Genomic DNA, 8681 nt, shown 5'->3' on the forward strand with positions numbered 1-8681 from the left:
CTATTCAAATTCAAATTAGTTTATTCAGCTAAAAGATTAACAAAATAATTTCACTAGCCAAGTCACAAAAAAGTGCAGCTCATCTTATAGGCTCGACATATAAATATACTAGGAAATCAGCTTACCATCTATTTACAAGAGTAAAGTCGACCTCATCAGCCTCTATTACAAACTGAAAAACTCCTGGACACTGTAACATGAGGAATGAGATCATTTAAGCGTTTTATATACTTTTACAAATATGAAATATTTCCGCATCCACAATTTCCACAATTTTTTCACATGTAAGTATGGTAAAACGGTTGGTATTTATTTAGAACATTTTAAAATTAAAATATTATTTACTATCAATTATCAACCGATGAGATTGGGACGCCACCTGTGTGCGTATTTTAACCTAAATATGAATGAAGGAACGTAGTATGGTGTTAGATAAGTAGCTTTTTTACTAAGATCAGCTGTTTCCTTACTTTTAGGATCATCGATTTACAGCCCAATGATCAGGAACAGCTGGTCCAGCTTCAAATTATCAAAACACTGTCTTTTCTCAGGATTGAACCAGTTAACTCTTGATTGTTAGGCGAGCATTGAGCCACCTGCCTACCCACTTGATATGGTTACAAGTACTACAACACAGCGCAATTGCATCAACATTTAATTATTCTATAAATAATAAAAACTTTGAATCTTTGAACTTAAAAAAATAAATCAACCTTTGGTGTTCTTTATAGAGGATTTCGTTATTTTAATTTATGTCAATGTTATAGTTTGTGTAATCTATATAAGATTATAGACATAGATCTCAATTTAGAAATAAATAGCTGATGGTATCCTGTATTATTGTTATCTTCAATGTCAAACCCTCTTTGTTATCCATAATATTTCAAATTCCACTGCTTTTCTCCTTGAAATGTATTAACACATCTTGAGGGACATTTAATTACTGACAGAGTAATCATTACTCAATATGTTTAATACAAATACCTGTATATTTTCAGAGCGAAGCTTACACAACTCTAAAAGCCGCCCTTATTCGAGGCATCGCCGATAATCTTCACCACCACGCCAAGCTAGGGGTGAGACTTTCAAAACCAGAAGCGTATAAAAAATTAAAGCAACTTTCGATTCTTGAAAGTGTGAAAAATACCTATCTTTTTAAACAAATAAATCCCTACCACTTCTCCAAGGTTGTAGAGGAAGCCTTGAGATCTCCAGAAGTGCAAAAAGAATATCATGAGATAATGAAAGGTTCAATCTCACCTAGATTCATAGGAGCGACCATAATGGGAATGGCTCAACTCGCCTCCGATGTCATGACGATGGTGTTTACTCGGTATGAAAGGCCGACTCGGAATGAAATGCCAACTGGGAATGAAGAGCCAATTCAGTTTGAAATGATAAATTGAATTGTAAACAGTAGCAGAATTAGCGTAGTTATATGTTTTAGGAAAATTAGCTCATTAGTTTAAACAAACCTTTGTCAAATAAATGCATTACTTATTTTTTAGTTGGTAAATATTTTACATTCAGCCTCGTTCATAAGTAGCCTATGAAGAATTTTGTTTTCATTAAATGTGCCAGAAGTTATTTCTATTTACAGTTTTTTTGTTGGATATTATTAAGATTTTACAAAAATAATTGTATGCTGTATATTATAGCTAAATGTAAGAAAGAGTTGAAAATGATCACTTCACACTAAAATATAATTTAAGACCAGGATTCTTTATTTTTTCAAACACCTTTCATACTCAAATAACCAAAAAACAAATACCCTTGCCGCAGCAAATCTGCAGACTAAGTGAATTTCAATTCACTGATTGTATTTAAAGTCAAATATTATAAACAAGTGATGTTTATACTCCATTTAAATAACATAAAATTTAACGAATACTTAGTTGTTTGATACTGGAAAAGGAACGCATAAGGGGAAGGCGTTTGATAAAATGTGTAGAGTATCGATGAATAACCGCTTTTTATCACAAAGTATCCGTAAACAATAAAACTTATACAGTTTTATTTTCTTTACAAAGATAGAATGGTAATTTTGAATCCCTCGCCACTTTGAATTTTCTAAGTGCACATTTTACAATAGAACACAGGTAATGTTGACTTTATTTGACCCTGAGTGATAGCTATGATTATTTTTACTGTAAAGGTTACAGGCAAGTATATAACTAGGCATTCTATACATTGCAGAAGACGAACCAGGAAAAGTATGAGATATACTCATTAAATACTTCCCTACATCCTATAAAATGCCTGTTGGAACTACAGGCAAAGTATAATTTACGTTGTTGTAGGACTTTATTAAACGTTTGTGTTATTGATTGACTTACATTTTTATAATCTGAAATAAATAACCTTATCTAGCTCAACCTAAACATATACAAAGGATTTCATTGTTCTAATGAATTTTTATAGACTTTTGATTCCTTTTTTGGAACCAGCCAGTATAATCTAAAATTAACTAAAATTAATTAAAGAAAAAAACTGTTATAACAATTATAAATGTAACATACCATATGACCATTTTCGAATTCTTGAAGCTAAGGTAAAAGCCCTATTTAAGAGAGTGTAATCGTGTATCAACGCTTGTTTTTTAATTGTTTCATTAACATTGTTGTAAATATTATTTTCTTTCCACTATAAATGCACCCTGATAACAACATGATTTGAATATTTTAATGAGCTTGTAGGATAATATCCAAGTAAAATGTAATCTCCGATGATTTGTAATGGTGTGTATCCAAGTGTGAGTTATCCATTTTATTTATGGGTCTCAGTATTTTTATTCGTCACCTTATCTATCAAATAATAAAAACATTTAGAAGGTTCATCAGTATCGCGTTCCTTATATTTGGTAGTTTGCATACTTCAAAATGATTGAAAATCCTACATTACAGGATACATTAAATCATTAATTTATTTTCTTGACAAATCAATTTTGGTAGGCTGATCAATTTATAAAAAAAGGGTCCATTCCTATGAGATTATTTTCTTAGAAGTTTAAAGTAAGAAGTATATTATTGATCAAATTTTCAGGTTTGTCTTTGGCTTTAAAATAGGTTCTATCTATTGGCCTATTTAACTTTTGTACATTCAGAAAATAAGTGAATATTTAAGAAGCGCAACATTCTGTTCATGGTCAACCCTAACATAAGTATTTGAGTATAACTTTCCATCAGAAAACCTTATTTTACGTAATGGCTAAAATAATTTTTTTCAACTTGTAGGTTGCTGAAACTATAAAAATACAAAAACAGTAGAAGAATTATCACAGGAGACATAAATTTTCACTTTAGAGAAAATAAATAAAGGTAAATTAGTTTTTAAGTATGTTGAATTCATTTAATTGTTGTTGCTACAACACAAAACCGACTAGATATAAAGCATGTATCGACAATTTAATTAGTAACTTAACAAAAACAGACTTTACTTTTGTTTGTATTAATTTAGATCTATCTGATCATGATGGACTATGGTTAAAGATGAGTTATTTCCTCAATAAAAGTAAGAAAGAGGTTAAATTTCGTATATTAGGTGACAAAGCTATTAAGCGTTGTCAATCAAAATATGAATTAATTCATTTCAAAATTATTTAAGTATGGTTGACTGGCCATATGAATTGTATCCCTTTAATTTAACGATAATATAAATGAACGTTTTGATTATTTTATTAACCATTTAAAATTAAATTTTTAATCAAACTTTCCTATTGTTACTAAAATAAACAATAAAGACAGTGTCAAGCGTGAATCTCAACATAGCTCTAAGTGGTACACTGATCACCTCCAAAAGATAAGAATAATTCAAAATTGGCATTATTTTTTGCCAAAATTGTCAAAAGAAAAATTGGCGTACCTCAAGGATCAGGTCTTAGGCCTCTACTTTTTATTGTTTATATTAATGATGTGCATTGTTTTATTCCCTGTAAAATCACTCTCTACGCTGATGATAATACATTACTCACAAGTGGTCAAAATCTGAACAAAACACTTGAAGGACGGGATGAGGTGTTAAAGTTGGCTGAAAAGTGGTTTCGGGGAAATGAATTAAGGATCATTAACTTAAAACAGAAGTAATACATTCAACATTAAAATAAATTCTATCGACAATAAATCGGCAAAATAGCTGGTAATCTATATTGATCAGAAGCTGAATTGGAGTGAGCATAGACTTTTTATGTAGTAAATTAACTAGAACTTTATTTTTGTTAAAAAAATTAAAGGACAATGTAAATGAACAAAATATTGTAAATTGTTATCATGCATTTCTTCATGCTCACCTACAATATAGTGTTCTCTTATGGGGTAACTCTGTAAGAGTCAAACACTTTTTCAAATGGCAAAGGTAAGCAGTTAGGTGCATTAGAGGAACAAAGCCCAGGGACAATTGCAGAGCAGATTTTAAGGCCTTTAATATCCTAACCCTTCCATCTTTATAATTTTTATTATACGTAAAACAGAATATGGACCAGCATAGTATCCGATCAGAAATACATGCACATTACACAAGAGATCTAGCTATCACCTCAACGTACCACTTACAATACTTACACTTACACACAATAGCTACAAATATCTTAGGATACATTTGTTTAATAAATTGCCCCCTTCTGCACTAACAATTCTTATAAAAATTTAAAAATCCTTAGTTCATGGTTTTTACTCTGTAGGTAAGTTCTTATCCTTGGAGGTGTTAGATATAAAAATTTATGTAATTTAAGATCAAGGTTTCTGTTATTTATTCTATGTCTATGTTTAGTGTTTAACCATGTCATTTGTCAATGCCAATTGCTTTAGTAGAGCTGAAAGACAATAAAGAGGTTTGATTTGATTTGATTTATATGCGAATTAAAGCAAAAAACAGATTTTCGAACTTATTTATAAAGCAGCTATAGCTTAAGTATAAGGGTGTTTCTTGGTGTCTATTTCAAGATCAAAGTAAAGATTACACAAACTTAATTGATATTATATATAGGAATTTAACTTTAAATTCCTTTAAAAGTGATAAAATTGCTTTTGGGACTTTTCTTGGTATATATTCACATATCCCTTCAAATCCCCTTAAAACCCCTTAAAGCATAAAATCTCATAAGGTTAAAGTTATTATTCGTAAAAATAAAGAAATCGGTTAGATATGTTGTGTATTGTATTTAGTATTTATGTTTATGATGTTTACAATAATAATATTGTGCTAGATTCCTTTCAATAAGACTTTTCATTTAAACTGACCTAAATATTGTTTACAAAAGAGTAATAATATAGTCCTATAAATAAATAGTGTTTTGAATTTGATTGATAAAGTCCTTTTTATTTTCAATTTAATGTCACAGGTAGGCAAAAAACTCGTAAAATAAGAAAAGCATAGGACTAAAAAAAGGAATCATGCATCGAAATACATATGAATATTTATAGTTAAGAGTATTTGGAATACATTTCCACCTGGTTCTATAGTTAATAAATGAGGAATGTAGGTTTTACCCACATGCATTATGTATTCGACATTCTCATCGAATAATGATCAAGTACATCATGTATTTATTACTTATTGGATTATTATTTAATTATATAAAAACTGCGTTAGTAAATTGAATCATTGTAGGTTTACAAATGTTAAATAAGAAACGCTCAATCTTATTTTCACACTATTTTATATCTTAAAACTGACCTACATTCTTTTTTATCAATGTCAAAGAGGTCCTGCTTTTTATTCCTCCTAGGTTTGAGTTTCCAAAGCTTAATACTATTTTTGGAATCAGTTCAGCCAACATAAAACCCTCAAAGCTCACAGCTAACCAATGATGAGGCTCCCAGCTGTTATCTCGTTTAAGTTGGCACCAACTGCTGGAATACATCCAGTCTACATGGAGCTTATCTATTCAAAACAGATAAGTGAGAAACGAATGCGTTAGGTGTTTGTGGGGCTGATATAAATTACCTCTAGAGAGCTTTTACTAGACCAAGTTTGAAAAAATCTGTAAACGTTTCAAAACAGTAAAGTTACGTCAATGGTAGAGGTGTATGATTATGCCATATTATCACGACATTATAATTTTGCAGATAAATATTACATTTAGACAATCATGTTAGGTATTTTATATGACCCCCTTAATCTCTAGTACTGTTGTAAGGCCCTTTGGCATATTTATTACGTAGTAACTTTCTCATCATGTTATTGTAAATTAGTACGTCAAATATATTTTATTTATTTATATTGTAGCAACAGCATGTCGTTCTGGAATTATTACGTCAATAATAATTTAATTTTGACAACTTGTATTACGTATTTTAGATTAAGTTTTGATAACTTTTTGACTGCACATTACACTTTGTGGTCGGATAAATTTCCTAATTAGTGTCACAATAATAGTTAATTTGATGTTATCTGTAAAGCAATAAAATACGCTTTTACATAAAATAATGTAATCAGTTCTCATTCTTCTTGGTTACTAAGAAATATAATCTTTATCTATTCATTTGGGTTCTCCTCCTCGTGTGGTAAACACATTATTTAATTATATATAATTGTAATATAATATCCCACTTGATGAAATAAAATAAATAGATCTATATTTTTTCTAATTAATACATATCTATAGTAAATAAATTAATCTATCTACATTTCCTGATTAGAAAAAAATACTTATCGAAATATTACTAGTATGATACTGTTTAAAACTAAAAATACAAATAGTCACTAAAATCTAAATTTTGTTTGAGAACTTGTTTTTGGAAAATAATTTCTTAAATAGCTTAACATTTACTGTCACAATTTATAAATAAGTGAAATTAAAATAATAAATTCAACGTTTATTGCAAACGATTGATTTGCAACCTGTCCCAAATATGTTAAACCCACAAAAAATAACTCTTGATACGAACAATTAATAAGAGAATTGCATTTTTAAGACATTTGTTACTTTTCAAATTAAATTCTGGAACTTGGCTCTTTAATTAAACACGAGTAATATAAAAACATTAAAATATATTATAATATTCATTATATTTAATTTTTCAGGCCATGATGAAGCTTATATTGACGGTCGTTGGTTTCGTGTTGTTGTTTTCCGTTCAGGAAAGTACCCAGCAACCGGAACGGGTAAGTACGTTGAGTAGTTTTTTTTGTTTTATGGGTTTTTTTATGATGCCAATCAATAAATATATTTTATTTAACGAATTGATGTATGGAATTGTACATTTTAGTAAAAGTATAGAGTTATTACAAAATCTTTTGATTACAAATTGTACTTGTAAACTATAAATAAGTACTTAGTAATGTGATTAATAAATTGATATTATTACTTTTTCGCTTTGAGTTTTCCTAAGGTTTGTATAACTGTAGGTATTAGCGTAGAATATATTAACTTTAATTGTAAGGTACTAGTTCCAAAGCTAAGCACAATTGTATCTACATATAATCCTTCTATAAATCAATAAAATTGTAGTTTTCTCTGATCTTTATTTAAAATATTTTATACCAAACTTCTTTCACCCTGCAACGTATTAATACTGCTTAAGACAATTTAAAGCAACGAATATATAATAGGTTACGTACCTTGTTCCGTCTTCAGTCTCAACTTAGTCTATGGATGACTAATTTCGGGTACAAAGACCCATTATCAAATCCTGTTTAAAACATCATATTGAATATGGTCAAACACCCGACGTAAATTTTATGTGTAAATTAAATGTGTACATTTTATGTGTCGTCGAACTGCATGTATACATTGATGACTTACGACGGATGTTTGACCATATTCAATATGATGTTTGATAATGGGTCTTTGTACCCGAAACTAGTCATCCATAGACTAAGTTGAGACTGAAGACGAAACAAGGTACGTAGCCTATTATATATTCGAATATCAGTCTTGGTGGCAAAGATGTTTAAAGTAACGATTGATTCATCATTACTCTATATTATGTGAATAATTAAAACCCTGGACATTTTCAGAGCAAAGCCTACAAAACTTTAAAAGCCGCCCTTATACAAGGAATTGCCGATGGACTTCACCAACTCGCCCTGACAGGGGAGAAATTTTCAAAATTTGATGCAGAGAAAAAACTAAGTCAAATTACTATAGTTGAAACCGTAAGATTAACCGATCTTTTTAACAAAATAAATCCCAATTACGTCTCCAAGGTTATAGGAGAAGCCTTGAGATCTCCAGAAGTCCAAAAAGAATATCAAGAGATAATAAACATCTCACCTAGATTTATTGGAGCGACCGTAATGGGAGTTACTCAACTTACCTCCGATTTTATGAAGATGATTTTAACTAGGTATTGAAATACCAAATTGTAATCTGTGGTAGAAACAGCGTTAATTACATTACCTGGGATAAGAAATTTGTGAGTTTGTTTAAACATCCTTTGGTTAAACGAGTAAACCACTTAATATAATTTTGAAATGGTAAGCTTGATTTTAACTATATTTATATTAGTATAAGGAATTTTTTGAATGTGTAACTGGTAAGGGTTACCTAAATTGATTATGCCTGCGGCTAAACAAAGTCAGATGATGGGGTGGGATTTTAGATCCTATGTAACTTATGACTCTCAAATAATGCATAAAAGTCTCAAATAGTGAGAAAAAGTCTCTTATGAGTGCCAGCTCCTTGTTCTCCACTTTAAAGTTTCTCTTTAGCTGCCAAATAAGGTTTATCCATACACCTACTG

At 29.9% G+C, this 8681-nt stretch overlaps 1 long non-coding RNA gene across 1 annotated transcript; it reads left to right on the plus strand.

The window, feature by feature from the left end:
• Positions 1 to 7018: 7018 nt before the first annotated feature.
• LOC129001818 (uncharacterized) lies at positions 7019 to 8351 on the plus strand. The gene is made up of 2 exons (XR_008491499.1): positions 7019 to 7101; positions 7957 to 8351. It is a non-coding gene; the product is annotated as an uncharacterized LOC129001818 (long non-coding RNA).
• Positions 8352 to 8681: the final 330 nt, after the last annotated feature.

The sequence above is a fragment of the Macrosteles quadrilineatus genome, unplaced genomic scaffold, assembly GCF_028750875.1.
Source record: "Macrosteles quadrilineatus isolate MER2022 unplaced genomic scaffold, UCM_ALF_1.0 Scaffold_8__2_contigs__length_117827958, whole genome shotgun sequence".
Classification (NCBI taxonomy): domain Eukaryota; kingdom Metazoa; phylum Arthropoda; class Insecta; order Hemiptera; family Cicadellidae; genus Macrosteles; species Macrosteles quadrilineatus.